Raw genomic sequence first — 15,654 nt, forward strand, 5'->3', positions numbered from 1 at the left:
GGCAATATAAAAGTCGTTTAACACAAAACCACAAGGCACTTGGTAGCAGTCATGTTTCACATTCTTATTTCTGAAGTGGTTCTTCGTTGACTATGAGCAATATTTTTTTTCTCACTTATTTATTTCACACTGCGGATCATCTTACATATAAAAGAGATCAAATACAAAAATTGATAACGTAGGTTCAAAGGTAGCAAGTAAAAGCAACTAAAGATACATACGCAGCATCACAATGCATGTGCTTAATCCATTTGTATTCTCTGGCACTGCATGTGCTATTTTACTAAGTTTACCGAAACGTTCAAACCGAACCCTAATCAGTTCAGAAATCGCATGACCCAAAGACTACATGCACTGCTTTGGACGGATATAACGTAGCACAATATAGCTTGGAAAGCATATTTGACGCCAACGAACAAGGACAGAAGGGACACGACACCACTTCCTTCTGTCCTTGTTCGCTGGCGCTAAATATGCTTTACAACTCAGTTTACCAACACGCCCAACAAACGGCAATTCACAATATAGCCTTTACCTCATTTTGGTTATCATTCTCGTGTCTGCTTGTTCGTACGTCTGCCCCGGTACCCTTAAAAAAGACCGGGTATTGAACAAGAACAACTCTACATTCTTGAAGAACCGTTTAGAAATTGTGACATGGTGCTGCGGGAATTATTTGAGATCACATAATTCTATTCACATAACGATCTTATTAACTGCCTGGAAATATAACTGTCATCAGACATACAGATCAGGGTCCTTATCTTGGAAGCGTTCTACAAACCGACATTCGGTTTCACCTGACCCGATTGGCCTAGGCCGCGTTATCGGCGCGGCCTGAACAATCGCGTGTATACCAAGGGACAATCCCAATGTATCTGATATTTTTTTCGTTCAACTGTGATTTGCTTTGGTGAACTAGTAAGAATAGGGACCATAGAAACTGTGTCGCCCCCGACATTTGCTCCGTTATGTTGCACACAATGGGCCAACCAAAATATTATTCATAAATAATGGCATTTCTTTAAGGATAAACAAACTGTTACCTAGTCTTCGGTGTATGGCATCCGGAGCAATGCGTAGTTCTCATGCCAATTATTAGATTTTCGTTGCTTAACCCAAAATGTCCCGAATATGGCCTCAGTTGATGAATGTTGTACAAAAGAGCCGGAGAGCTCGAAGAATTGCTTTCTTGGACACTGTGGCCGTATTAGGGACGGAAGGAAACGATGAACACAGTGGCGTGCATTTGAACTCGAAAACAAGTACTGCATCAAGGTTTACAAAGGGGTGAGTCGGCATCGTTTCTTAGTGAGATGCTTGCTTTAAAACACTTGTTTTGTTGGAATAAGGCATTCGTTTCCAGCAACCTATTGTGTAGCGTCTATTTTTTTTTCTTTGCCATTGTTTATCGCGCTGTCCTCATTTCACCGTGAGAACGGTTGCATTTTCCAAAGCGAGAATGGTGTCTGCAGTACTCTCTTGTCAGAGCACCAAGTACATTCTGACGCATGTGATCTGTTTCAGGAAATCAACGTAATTGAACGTATATATATATATATATATATATATATATATGAAAAACAAGCATGATTTTATTGTAGCGGTTACAGGAAACGCTGCTTTATCTGTATGAAACCCATGATACGGTGAATCTCTTTCTATTTCAGTATGAATTTTGCTTCTTTACGACAAATGATTGCGCACAGTAAATATTTGTTACAGAATGACTGTTCAGATGTCTTTCTTAAGTGAAATTTTATATATATATATATATATATATATATATATATATATATATATATATATATATATATATATATATATATGAAAAACAAGCATGATTTTATTGTAGCGGTTACAGGAAACGCTGCTTTATCTGTATGAAACCCATGATACGGTGAATCTCTTTCTATTTCAGTATGAATTTTGCTTCTTTACGACAAATGATTGCGCACAGTAAATATTTGTTACAGAATGACTGTTCAGATGTCTTTCTTAAGTGAAATTTTTGCACTACTTTAATAAAGGCATTGTTTGGAATTATACCCCTTCGGTTCGATTTATTTGTTTTGGTGCTTAAGAGTGCTTAAGTTAAGAGTTAAGTGCTTAAGTTTGTTTTGGTGCTTAAGAGTGTTACAACGGATTTTAGTGGAACTAGGAACAGTAGTATATGTTCTCGTTATACCAGAGGTACTGGCGCGATATATACAGGCGCGTGCCCGTATTTTGTTATCTCGCTTTCCTTTCTTTTTTTTCACTCCCTCACTGCCCACTCCTGCAATAACCTCACCGAGGCTGCATTATGTATAAATAAACAAATAAATAAATAAATAAATAAATAGATAAATAAATAAATAAATAAATAAATAAATAAATAAATAAACATCTTTCCGGGTAAACGTAAACTGGCATTTTCGTTGGACCAGAACGATTGATTATTGTTTACCCTGATCAAGCATCATTATGTGAAGTACCTGTAAATTCAAGATAAAACAGTGCCGTACGTGACTTTCTGCTTCCCCCTGGCCAACGTATACTCCTATACGTTCAATTACTTAATAAACTCATTTGTAGCCACATCTTTCTGCTAGCATGTTCAAATTTAGTTTACTGCGAAAAAGCAAATACGGGCAACGCTTGTTACATGTTTCTCAGTAGAGCTCCAAAGGCTGGGCTAATTAGCGGCGATGTGGCTGAGTGGATCAGCTCTGCAATTAATGCTGTACTAAGCTGCACGTCGCATGGCTTGCGTTGCTTACAAGCCTAGTCTCAGGTTTCTAATTATCCGGATCATTTCCTTTGCCTTCACCGCCAGCAGTTCAGCTGTAGGCTTTATCCTCCTTACCTCGTGAAACTTGCCCCGAAGAACCTCGCTGTTCAGTCCCTGCAGCAGGTTTAACGAAAGTGCACGCAAAGGCAAATTTATCTCTATCAATAAATCATTCAGTAAACAATTACAAAGAAACAATTTTTTTTTTGTATCCAGGCCTCACACGAAGAAACGTTTGGAAGCGAAGATCCACAGAACACATAAGTAGTCTGAATGGCACAGACGGCCAAGAATGTTCTAGCTCTTTCAGAGTGCCTATTCTACGAAGTAGACGAAAGCGACGTCTCACTGTATGAATTACAGACGTAAATATTCGAGATTACGGCACAAATCTAGAAATGCGGACGCGGGCGAGAACCGAGGCAAGGTTCCTCTATGAATCGACGCTAAACACCCAGCTCAATAAAATATATGAAGATCCGCTACTTTGCCCTCGGTACAAATCACACAATTGACTTATCAATCCGATTCGACAGTTTATTTTTTCTTAAACCGGACGTGCTCAAGTGTACAGAACCTTGGTCATATGCCAGCCTGCTCAAGTAGCCTCCTCTACGGTAAGACTGACCGATACATTACTTAGTTTGTTACATAATGCCAAAGTCTTATCGGTATAGATCTGGAAAACTAGAACACAATGATTACTGCAGGGAACCAAATTTGATTACGAGCAACTGCCGGAAGACCAAGCCTGGTAGACCACTCGCTGTTTTGCCCAAACCGGAGTATGAAAAAAGCTAAGCGCAGTCTCCAGAATGAGGAAACGAGGACGCATGACCTTACTTTTGTAGTAAGGACACTTAAAACGTTGTTTCCGGCAATTTTTATGGCTATCTTCGGTGCTCAGGCTACACCAAAAAAGGCATAATTTTGCGGTCACTAGGCGGAATACAAAAGGGGGGTGGGGAGGGCTACTCGTACGTAAGACCGTTTCCATGTGTTACGTGAACGTGAGACGGGGTGTTGGTAAACGCTTTCTGGGCTTTCACAAGAGCCAGGAAAACAAAGTAAAGGCGCCTCTAAATAGAAAAATCTTTGCATACGATCCAGTTGAAGGCGACCTGCAGCGCATCGTGCTGGCGCTTCGTCGCCAGCTGAATAGACATCCATTGCATGTACGCGAAACGCATTACCAAACCATAAGGAAAACAGTACAAGATCGTGTTACGGTGGGTATCGGTAGTTGCGGTTTATCCGGTATGCTAGCGCTGACAACGGTACTCATAGAACACACGAAGCAACCCACTGTGTTTGCTCTGCTTTGTGACGAAAAAACGCGACGAAATTCTTGAGATCAAGCCAGTATATCCCGCCTTTCAGTTTCTATTAATATTTTCATGACTTCCTTACAGCTGTGCACAGTTTCACTATTTATTGAGCGCAATCGATAGAACGTTAAAATACATTATGCTGAATATGCATAAACAACTGATAGTTGACTGCGTTTAATGAAGTTCATTATAGAGCTTCTATTGAAAAACATTCGTCCAAAGCACCTTCAAAAATGGTTTATACATTTGCTACTGGTAATTCATTCGCACAATAACTATAGTTCTAATTGGATATATTTTTGGTCACTACTGGGAGTGTGCGGGATGTGAAGCGGGCGCGGCGAACCGCGGACGCAGCACCGCCAGCAAGTACGCCACCATTGTTCGTTGTCTTGCACTGGCCAGAGCGCGGCACCCATTTACCTGTGCTTACCCTCTTTAGTGCGTCTTTGATGTCATCAGCAGTGGTAAGAAAAGTCGCATTTTCGCAGGTGTGCACTCACTCGTCATGACGACGCTTCCACGTCAACAAAAAAAAATTAATATTTTCCTCTAGACAGTACAGTTAAAAAAATATTAAATTAAAAGAAGCCAGCGCCTGACATCATGAAGCTGCGACGAACCCCGCGCAGTGCTTCCTTTATGTCAGCTGTAACAACATTCATGACAGACGTTTGTGTGAAGCTTCATCACCCGCCGTAAGGGCGAGCAGACAGGTTTCACATCTGCGAGCGAATCTGTTCTAATTTTTGAAGCAGATACACCCGCAACACGAAACAGTCAATGCCACTCGAAGCACGGCGTTGTACAGGGTGTTTTACGTAACTTGTGCCAAGGATTTAAAAAAAAAGAATGTGGTTTGCCGCTGCCGAATGAAACGAATGACACATGGTTCATGTGGCAATCTTTGAGGTTATTTTGGTATTTAGCTTAATTTGTTGATATGAATTATGCAAAATTTTTAACAATCAATTTAGGGCCAAGGGCGTTTCGTTGCGTAGTAGAGGGGCTCCAGGAACGACCGATCCAATATTTTTTGGCAACGTACACCCGTGAGCAAAAGTATGCGGACCAGGGATTGTGCAATAAAACTAATTTTATCCTCTGTCTGTGAATGCAACTTGAAATTAAAGACTGTAGTCCAAACTTGGTACTACGAAATTTCTAGTGCACTCGTCAGTTACCGTTTATGGGTGTTAATTATGAAGAAATTCCGTTGCTTCGGCGACCCTGCGGTCCGTATACTTTTGCTCACGGGTGTACATGCTACGTGGTGATTTCTTTTGGTGTTTCAAATAAACCCTGCGAAATACGAAACAAAACCACATGACTGCACTCATGCGCTGTCGTATTGCAGCGCTCTCAATCGCGCTTCGTGGAAAAGAACCGTGCGCGCGGACCGTGATAAAGTGAGCTGCCGCGGCTCTAGGCATCGGCTTCACAGTGCGTCAGCATCTTTGGCGGTGGCACACGGCAAGTAAGCGCCGTCGTCCCTGATAAGCGATAAGCTCCAAGCACGGTTGAGAGCACTGCGATACGATAACGAACAAGCCCAGCCACGTGCTTTCATTTCATAACTCGCGCGCTTTCTTTAAACACCGAAAGAAATCGCAACGCAGCATTTACGTTGCGATAAGAAATTAGATGGGTTGTTTCTAAACATCCTCTACAATGCAACCAGACGCACTTGGCCGTAAAGTTAATATTAAATATTGTGCATAATTCATCTTAGTTAATTGACTAATTAAGTGGTATATCAAAGGTATTGTAAGGAGAGCCACATGATGGCAAACGATATGCCGTTGGGTTCATTCAGCAGCAGCTAACCACTTTTTTTTTTAAATTTTTTGCACAATTTACGTGAAACTTCCTCTATACAGTAGATGATTTGATGTGTCGCGTAGTGCTGGGTGTCAATTCACCGCTCACACGTTCTATGTAGTGCGGCTTCCTATATATTTTGTTACAGATGTCGTACAGCCGCATCGCGGCAAATAACGGTTTCACGCCCACAGAAAACCGCGCTGAGGACGTAAAATTAATTGACAGAAGCGCTACGAAAAGAAAACAATAAGAGAACTCCTGTTAAAGCGAAAAAAATATGTGCTTAAATCGCCTTTTTTGTGTGTGTTTTTTCGACTGTCGTTTAGCATACCCCTAAAAAAGACGAAACAGAACAAATCAAGTCTACTCAATTGAGATTTATTTGAACCGTGGCTAAGGAGTTTTAACTCGAGAATTTACACTATAGAACTACTTCAATACTCGGGTAAAACTCAATTCATTCGGTGGACCAAATTCAATGAAAACCCGCGTCACACATACTGAGACAATCTTGCCTGAACACATACGCACACCCGAGCCGAGCACGGGCTCGCGGCGACGCCACCAGATGGCGCAGGGAGCTCAGTGGGAAGCGCGAAAGAGGAACCCGGTTGCATACACTCCTCGCACATGACGCGCCTCTACGGTGGCGATGCGGTCTGTCGCTACATTGCTTCTATGCTATTCGCATTGACATCGACATTTATCGTAAGACGGGTTCTGCTACAATTTTTCGTTAATGGCAAGGATAAGTTGGGTCTATACCATAATTTGCTGAAACGTTTACTTTTATGAGCACGATGTCGCGGGATCAAATCCCGGCCACGGCGGCCGCATTTCGATGGGGGCGAAATGCGAAAACACCTGTGTACTTAGATTTAGGCGCACGTTAAAGAACCCCAGGGGGTCGAAATTTCCGAAGTCCTCTACTACGGCGTGCCGCATGATAAGAAAGTGGTTTTGGCACGAAAAACCCCCTAATTTCATGAAACGTTTACTTCTAGACATGCAGAGTGATTCGAGGAACGCCGACGTGTTGACGTGTGACCACCGTGAAAAACTCGGATGCACTTTCTTCCATCCAAAAGGAAAAACGGCCTTAGCTTGGAGCCACAACCTAAATTATTTTCTTACTACTGAGGATATATGTTCAACAAATGAAGGCAACAAAAATACGCACGCTTTATTTATGTTTCTATAGTGCTGTATTGGCTTATAAGCAATAGCAAGACTTGCGCGCGGACACCTTTCTGAAAAGTACAACTTATAAGTCCAGTAAACGCTATGCTGACTCTAAAAAGAAAGTAATTGCTACAATACTTTGCATGCATTTTTTTTATTCATAGAAATACAAACTTTCGTCAGTGTGCTTTCTAATTATAACTTTGTACTATAATATATTTCTGGAAAGAAATGCCTCGCACTTAGTACTTTGTCTCCTCCATTTACTTCGATGCGACACCAGTCTTACTGTGTGTCACTATTGTAAAATCGCTTGTCATTTGTTATGCTGTGGTAGAAAAGCATGTGCCCTTCTTAGAACTAGTCTGGTAGTATGAGTTAAGCATAGAGGAAAACAAAATGAACACACTGCCGCGAACTAATCTAAAGTCGCAAACACGACGGGCTGATTAAAAAAAGAGCCGATTTAAAGGGGAGAAATGTTACTAGAAAAGCAAAGTGCTTTTCAAAAATAGCGTGAGTTCTGTGAAGTGAGCTTGTTCGTTCAAGGAGACAAAGACGTGAGTCTAACGGCGTCACAAAAACGCTTCAGAAAGTAAGTTCTAAAGGGGGCTCTTTAAGATCATTACTTCTTTTTCGCCCATGCATACACCCTGCAGCTTTAAACATTTACGCATATAAGGAAAGATTGAACTGCGCTAGACACGACCGATCTTTTTTTTTTCTTCTTTTCATAGAGGAAGATACGGGATGAAGACGACCGATCTTGAGACGCTGCCAGTTTTTTAACGACAGGCTTTTGTAGAAAGGAGAACGAAGAAAAACACGAGCGCATAAAGAGCGCACATCTTTCACTCAGTGACAGAATAGTAATTACTCGAGGCCACCAGCAATTTTGTCCAAGATTTCCACGAAACGCGAGAATGGGAACAGCCCAGGAAAATTCGGACAACAAAAGCAACAGCGAGATTTGCGTCGCACCCGAGAAGATTGCGGCTGAAGTTGGATACATGACTGCGCGAATAAAGCATTGTCTTGCTTTGTGCTCCCTTTCCGTTATTCCTTCAGTGATCTGTTTCTACGCTACACAGCGTAGACACCTCTAGGTTAACGACAGCCTGTTTTTTCTTCTTTTTTTTTTCAGAGTCCACAACGCTCGCAGTCTGGCCCCTCATAGGTTATTCTTAGACGACGTTTACGCTTGAATTGTGGAAGCTTTTCTTATTATTTCTTAAGTTGTCGCAATACTCGTTTCACTGAAGCTATGTCCCTCGTAAAAAATAAAAGCAACATAACTAATTAAAATGCAAGAAATAGCACAACATGAACCTACTCAAAGTTCACTGCAGTGTTTAAGACATTACATCAACCATTGTAGCAGATGTTGGTGCGCGGTCCGATTATCCGATATCTCTGCACAAAGCAGATTTTATGTCGAGATTATTAAAGTGTACAATTTATCATGCGATATTTCCTACCTATATTAACTATTGTCGCCTTGTCTGGCTACCAACAGTAAGACTACCACCACACGCCTATAAACACTGCAGAAGGAAACTATTACAATTATTTCCGGCGCTCCTTACACAGCACAAACACAAAATTTATTCATTCCTTACAACGTTTTAGGCGTAGATCTCACTTCTGAATACCGCCTACTTTGTAACTTAGGAGTTCCTTCGCAATACGTTTGTCATATTACGAAAACAATTAACAAAGCTAAGAGGTACGGAGAAGCACGTCGCAGCACGCAGTTCAGAGGAGTTTACAATACCACACACGAAGGCCAGTTGTGGAAAGCAAAGCTTACCACTTATTCTCACTAACACAATAAATCTACAGAAGAAAAACAATACGAAATTTCTTAAATCTCCCTGAAAGCACTTTAAACTTCATTTTCATCAGAGGTTAGCGTGCCTGGTCCTGTGTAGCGCAACTTTGTGTGTCGTTATTGATACTAGCACTGTGATTTTTTAGTGTAGTTCTTTCTTAGTCTAATAGTTAACTAACAATTTGCATTTGCATATTTAAGTACCTCTTTTCATAAACTGTCTTCCTATAATTTGTGTTCTTTGCAACATGCCGATCGTGATAATTTATGCAAGGGATATACAGAGCTCATTCTTCCTTTTTTTTTTAACTGATGCTGGTATAGTCGTGCTGTACTGTCATTTGCCTTGCCTGTTGTCGGGCCTTGGAACGCATTTAAGCCATATTCGTAGCTTTTAGTTCCGGTCCACATTTCCAGTATTGCCATGCGAACAAACAAACAAAAAGTTTGGTTCATTGAAGAGCGGCAAAAATGTATGTACACGCGCGCGGATGGCACCTTAACGTGCGGCGAATGCAGTAGTACCTTGTGCAATACTGTGCCAGAATCGTTTTGCAGCGGGTGCCATTTAAACGGGGGAGAGGGAAGGATAGGAAGAATATGAGAATGCTGAAGCAATGGCTGAATTATTATTATTATTATTGTTATTATTATTGTTATTTATTTTCAATATATATATATATATATATATGAATGCTCATACAAAACACGCAGGTATACACATATATAAATCGCTATATGCACGATTCAAAGTGGTGGTGGCGATTTAATGACCGTTCAGATTTTACTAGGGGAATTCTGGGTTCCGTTAAATGCAATTGCAGCGAGCTAAGCAGCGACACTCGAATACGTCGGGGCGCGCGCGCCAGTGATCGAGATGAGCATGCGGGTGCACGACTCGGTGCTCCCACCTCTGACGCCGTGCCGCGAATTCGCGGAAGTCACTATCGGACTTGTCCGCTTCATCCGCACAGAAATCAGAGAGGTGTTCACGCACGCACTATACATCCGCATTCACGGCATATCGAAGGCACGCATCTCGCGATTTCATGAGCATGCAGAGTTTTTTAACCTCTTTAACTAGTGTGCAACGCAAATTGACTGGCTCGACTCATCAGCTCTCATGCGCATTTCCACTGGAAGTGGCAAAAAAGAATACCCCCTTTCACCCCTCGCGTTTTTTTTTCTTTAGAAAAGAAAAGTGCTGTCGCTAACAGTAAGCTTGAAATGTTGTCCTGGTTCATAGGTCTAGTGCGCTACTCATTTTTATGAGTGAGAATTCTAAAGTGTGAGAGAGATCACACTTGATCCTGCCGTCTCGCCTACGCGTTACGTTTTACACGTGATTGACATTTTTGGCACCTGCTTTCTTTTCGTGCACGTGGAGCTCGCCTTGAAGCATAGATGCCTGATTACACAAGATAGTTTATGCCCTCATCACGTAGAAATATTCTTAGTGGCTTAGCCGCCAGGTTCTGTCGCTAATTATGTCAGCCCCCACCAACTGCAAACGCGTCTCAAAAAAATGCATTACCAGCTAACAAACCGTAGTTCACACGGGAACTACGACTCGACTACAAGACAGTGTCGTTCAGAAATTCCTCACAAGCCAGCAATCTTAAACGCAGCTTGCTGAATCCGACCCACCTAATATAGCATAGTATATTGAATGACCGGGGCACAAATTGAGTAGCGATACTTTTTCTGATTCTATTCCATTTCGCGCTTCGTCAGTGATGAGAGCGACGTTCCACTCAGCGTCAATTTGCCGGGATGGAATGGCGGTTTCTAAGAGTGGCACAAGATCGAGCGGAATGACTTGCGTCGCAGCCTCGACCCAGTTTTCGCTTAAAAAGAACAGCTCCATGGTCGGCGTGCCGAAGCTGTCAAACAAGGCAATAACGACCGTTTTCCTGGGGGAGCAGAGCAAAGGTCACACCTGTGACACACGTGTGTCACACGTGTGACCATCGAAGTTCGTCCTTGACCATGTGAATGAGTGAGGACACTTGAGGTGGCGACGAATGTAACACCTTGTGCAGTTCTTCACGCACAGTGACCCTCATGGTCTCCTAAAGGTCACCGGAGCCCAGCGTGGGATTGCTCACTGCGGCGTAAGTACTTGGCTGTTATATTGCCCGGTGCGCATTTCCAGAGCTTTCTCAGTGGTCGTTGCTTCTGTAAAAAACTCAGCTGCGGCCTTCGGCGGGTTGCGGATCAGTCCGGAGAAATGTTGTAGCTTGACGCCCCGCCTCAGGAAGCGAACTTTTTTCCCCTCGGACATTTCTGGGTTGGCGTGCCGTAAAATACGTATCATCTGTTCCGTGAAGATCGCTATGGTCTCATCGGGCACCCGGATTTCTAGTAGAGCTTGGGCTAGCTTTTTGCGCACGACACTTGTGAATGTCTCCTGGAAGGCGCTTCAGAACAGGTCTCCGGTCGTTAACGGGGCTTCTCGATTCTCCAACCACGTCCTAGCGGCGTCTTCCAATGCGAAAAAGACATGGCGCATCTTGTCGTCGCTGTCCGAGTTGTTAAACCTAGCGTCCCTTTCATACCTCTCCTGCCAGCTCTACGGGTCCTGAAATGTAAAACCGCGGAACGCGGGCTGCTGCAGCACGATCGGTGTTGGCGACATTGGGACTGTCATTGTAGGTGCTGTCGTTGCCGTGCACTTCCTGGTCTTCTCAGGCAAAAGTCCGCGCTCCGGAAGTAGTCTCTGCAGCCTGCGGATAGTTCGCTGGCCTTTGGCGACGTTGGTGTTGTCTTCGTGGCTCGGGCTTGGATCACGGCTTCGCGGGGGCGTTCGGAACATGAACGCACTAGCACCTCCACCAAGTGTCACGTAGTAGTAGTGACGGTGAATAATACAGCGGTGAAACTGAGAATGACGAAACTATCTTTTTTATTGGACGAACTTGTGTACACGAAAGCAAGTTACACTCAAAGCACAGCACTAGCGGCGAACACGGTCAGCGGTCGTCGAAATCTGATCAGCGGGTGGAGCGCGCCAACTTTTATACATGGGTCAACTAAGGGTCCAGAGTAATCGCTGGTGTCCGCGTGTCCTCCAGAAAGTACAACAAGATTAGCGTAGCGCATGCATTACATTACATTACATAACATACATGAACCAAAGTTCGGTGACAACAGACAGCGGATAGACCCGTTGATAGCATTCGTGAAACTGCCGATACATACAGGCGTGTCCTGCGATGAGCGATAACATTTGTCAGGTGATGAAACGTGGTCACCCGAGAATGATAAGTACACATGTCAATATTGAGGAACGCCTTATGTATACACTGTACGTTTTTTCTCGGTGATTCACATTTTACGAATAGTTCTTATTTATTCAAATAGCATTATTTTTCCTGCCTAGTTCTACCTCGTGTGAGCTAAGTGAAACTGATGTACGGTGAATACCGCCTGTGCTGTGCAAAAATATTGAAATTTTCAGTGTGATGGCTGTAGTGCGTGCTCCGAATGCATAAAGAAACCAGCACAAAGACGCAGAGAGCTCGTGCGACTTCGAGAGCAACAAATATATATCGAAAGCAACGTAGTTATTCAGGAAATGCGTAGCAAGTTCTTGTTCTCAAGCGACTTATGTTGCCGATTTTTTTCTGCCGCATTCCCCTCGCATGAAAGGGCACTGAGGACCTCAAGCCAGATACAGCGCGTGGGCACGTTTCGAGCAAAGCGTACCGGTAGTCAGGCCGGCAAGGATGTTACAAGAGTGAATACAGCTCCACAAATAAAATAAAGAAGAAAAAACAAGACCTTCCCTTACGAATCTCGTCGCCCACTCATTGTCAAATTCTTTTCCTCTTCACGCCCCCTTAAATCCTTGGAAGGGCTGTTCTATATAGGAAAATTTGAGATCGACGTACTAGGAAATAAAAGAACGATGACACAATATGAAAGCTTTGAAAATCAGAGCACGATTACATCAGACAGAAACTTGGACTTGAATTCACCGTAAAAAGTTTGATAAGACAGGAAAAGTGGGTTTTACAATGGCGAAAAGAAATCAGATACGCGCTGTACGTATGGCTTCAATATCAAGGACTTTTTTTCTCGTAGCGAAGTAGGCCTTTTTTTACTTGTCTGTTTTCCGTCTTTACACTGACGCGCACTTGAATATTAAAACCTACCATTCCACATCGAGAAATAATGCTGTTAGTGTTCCGTGTTCTCGTGTGCTGGCGAATCACGAAGTTGGCGTGTGGCTCTGTAAAGGTGCATTCAGAGAAAATGTATTACTGCTTGTTTATTGGCAGTTGAGCTGCAAACATCGCCTTCTTTTCTCAATAACACGAATAAAGCACACAGGTTCAGGCATCAATTAGGCGGTGCAGAAAACCACTAAGCCTTACTCAGGTCCAAAGCGTTCATATTGTATTAGCAACAACACTCCCTGCAAACTGCTCACGATATGAACTTTGCAGGGGTGGAGTTCGGCCTTGCACACACACGTTTGATATGAGCTGCGACATGGTGTCCATGGTCGAATGGGCCCCAAGACACAACACCGCTTAAATTACTTGCATTTATTCAACCAGTTTTTGTTTGGCGGCACCGCTGTTGCTGATTTGGAGCCACCTAAACAACGGGAACAACGTTGCAGCTCGTATGGAACGTGACCGCGAATATTTTCTAGTGCTTAGCGCTGAAACTTTTGAGACGAGCCGGACAAAACACAAGACTCGCACAAGGCGTAATTTCAGCAGTGGTTTATTAGAAGCCGGATCACGTGTATATATGTGCACAAGAAAAAATAAGGGGTGGGGGGGGGGGGGTGAACCAAGTGTCGACCGCTAAGAATTTGTGCACATGGTAGTTCCAATAATTGAATGATTATTTCTTTGCACGTATAAGTACATATATATTTATATATACTGTCTCATTCTGCCTTAATTTTATTTTACTTATTCACTCATTTAGTATCTTACTCATATAGTATTTTAGATGTAAATGTGTCTTCCTTGTATTGTTCTGTACGGATATTTAGTCGACCTTTTTCTTTTTTCACCAAAACGCCAGGTGGACCGATCTGAGATATAGTGCAAGTTGTGGCTCAATGATGATAATTTTCGACGATCTTAGCCCTGAGTACTCCCGTACTGTTAAATTTTGCAGCTATGCAACTGTACCTCGCTTCTTGCGGGCACTGGCGAAGCCGTCTTCTACACACCCTTACCGTATGCGAGCCGTGCTTGATCAAAGTGAAGTCGTTCGATTTTCTGAACGTGGGCAGTTAAGCGGCTTCGCCTAACCAAGCTTCTATCTGCGGCGGTGCACCCTTTACAGGGGCATAGTGCGAGGCAGTTGGACTATATCGACGCTAATCAGGCCTGTACCGTTAATTTTATTATTAGGCACAGAACAAATCAATGAGGACAAGTGGCTCTCCGCTATCAAGAGCCCCGATGCCGGGGCGCAACTATGGGCTGTCCAGAGGGCCCACGATGCGGCGGTCGGGCATGGCCTGGCTGTCCCAACGTGGGAGCGGCCCGCAGCGCGCCGAGTCCCATACCTCAGGACCTTCATTAAAGTTTTGCATCCATCCATCGATTCGACAAATTATCAGTTCTTGTTTAGTTGAGACCGGCATATTGATATGCTTTAAAACTCTCTACGACGCTCCAGAGACGCGAAGGGGCCTGACACCTTTTGTATAGTTCACCTTTTTTTTAATTGCTACCATGAATATGAGACCCCAGGTACGCAAAACCTGTGCGAAGTCAGCTTAGACCTTATCGTCAAATAGCAAACTTTGTGCTAACTACGATCCACCAAAAAATGACAGCTCTTTCCTCGATAAGAATTGCGACGAGTCGTTAACACACTCTTGGCCAAGCTTATCTTGGTTCGCCAAGCTTTCTTGGCCGAACGTTTGCCAGTACGACAGCATCTATCTATCTATCTATCTATCTATCTATCTATCTATCTATCTATCTATCTATCTATCTATCTATCTATCTATCTATCTATCTATCTATCTATCTATCTATCTATCTATCTATCTATCTATCTATCTATCTATCTATCTATCTATCTATCTATCTATCTATCTATCTATCTATCTATCTATCTATCTATCTATCTATCTATCTATCTATCTATCTATCTATCTATCTATCTATCTATCTATCTATCTATCTATCTATCTATCTATCTATCTATCTATCTATCTATCTATCTATCTATCTATCTATCTATCTATCTATCTATCTATCTATCTATCTATCTATCTATCTATCTATCTATCTATCTATCTATCTATCTATCTATCTATCTATCTATCTATCTATCTATCTATCTATCTATCTATCTATCTATCTATCTATCTATCTATCTATCTATCTATCTATCTATCTATCTATCTATCTATCTATCTATCTATCTATCTATCTATCTATCTATCTATCTATCTATCTATCTATCTATCTATCTATCTATCTATCTATCTATCTATCTATCTATCTATCTATCTATCTATCTATCTATCTATCTATCTATCTATCTATCTATCTATCTATCTATCTATCTATCTATCTATCTATCTATCTATCTATCTATCTATCTATCTATCTATCTATCTATCTATCTATCTATCTATCTATCTATCTATCTATCTATCTATCTATCTATCTATCTATCTATCTATCTATCTATCTATCTATCTATCTATCTATCTATCTATCTAT

At 42.4% G+C, this 15,654-nt stretch overlaps 1 long non-coding RNA gene across 2 annotated transcripts in view; it reads left to right on the forward strand.

The window, feature by feature from the left end:
- LOC129381542 (uncharacterized) overlaps positions 1–15,654 on the forward strand; it is a 399,655-nt gene that overhangs the window by 312,795 nt on the left and 71,206 nt on the right. The window contains exon 5 of one of the 2 annotated variants that reach the window (XR_008609707.2): positions 7,848–8,414. The exons of the other annotated variant lie outside the window; for it this stretch is intronic. This is a non-coding gene — a long non-coding RNA (uncharacterized lncRNA). Of the gene's footprint in view, positions 1–7,847; positions 8,415–15,654 lie in introns of those variants that run through there. 2 annotated transcript variants of the gene reach the window in all.

The sequence above is a fragment of the Dermacentor andersoni genome, unplaced genomic scaffold (genome assembly GCF_023375885.2).
Source record: "Dermacentor andersoni unplaced genomic scaffold, qqDerAnde1_hic_scaffold ctg00000041.1, whole genome shotgun sequence".
Lineage (NCBI taxonomy): Eukaryota > Metazoa > Arthropoda > Arachnida > Ixodida > Ixodidae > Dermacentor > Dermacentor andersoni.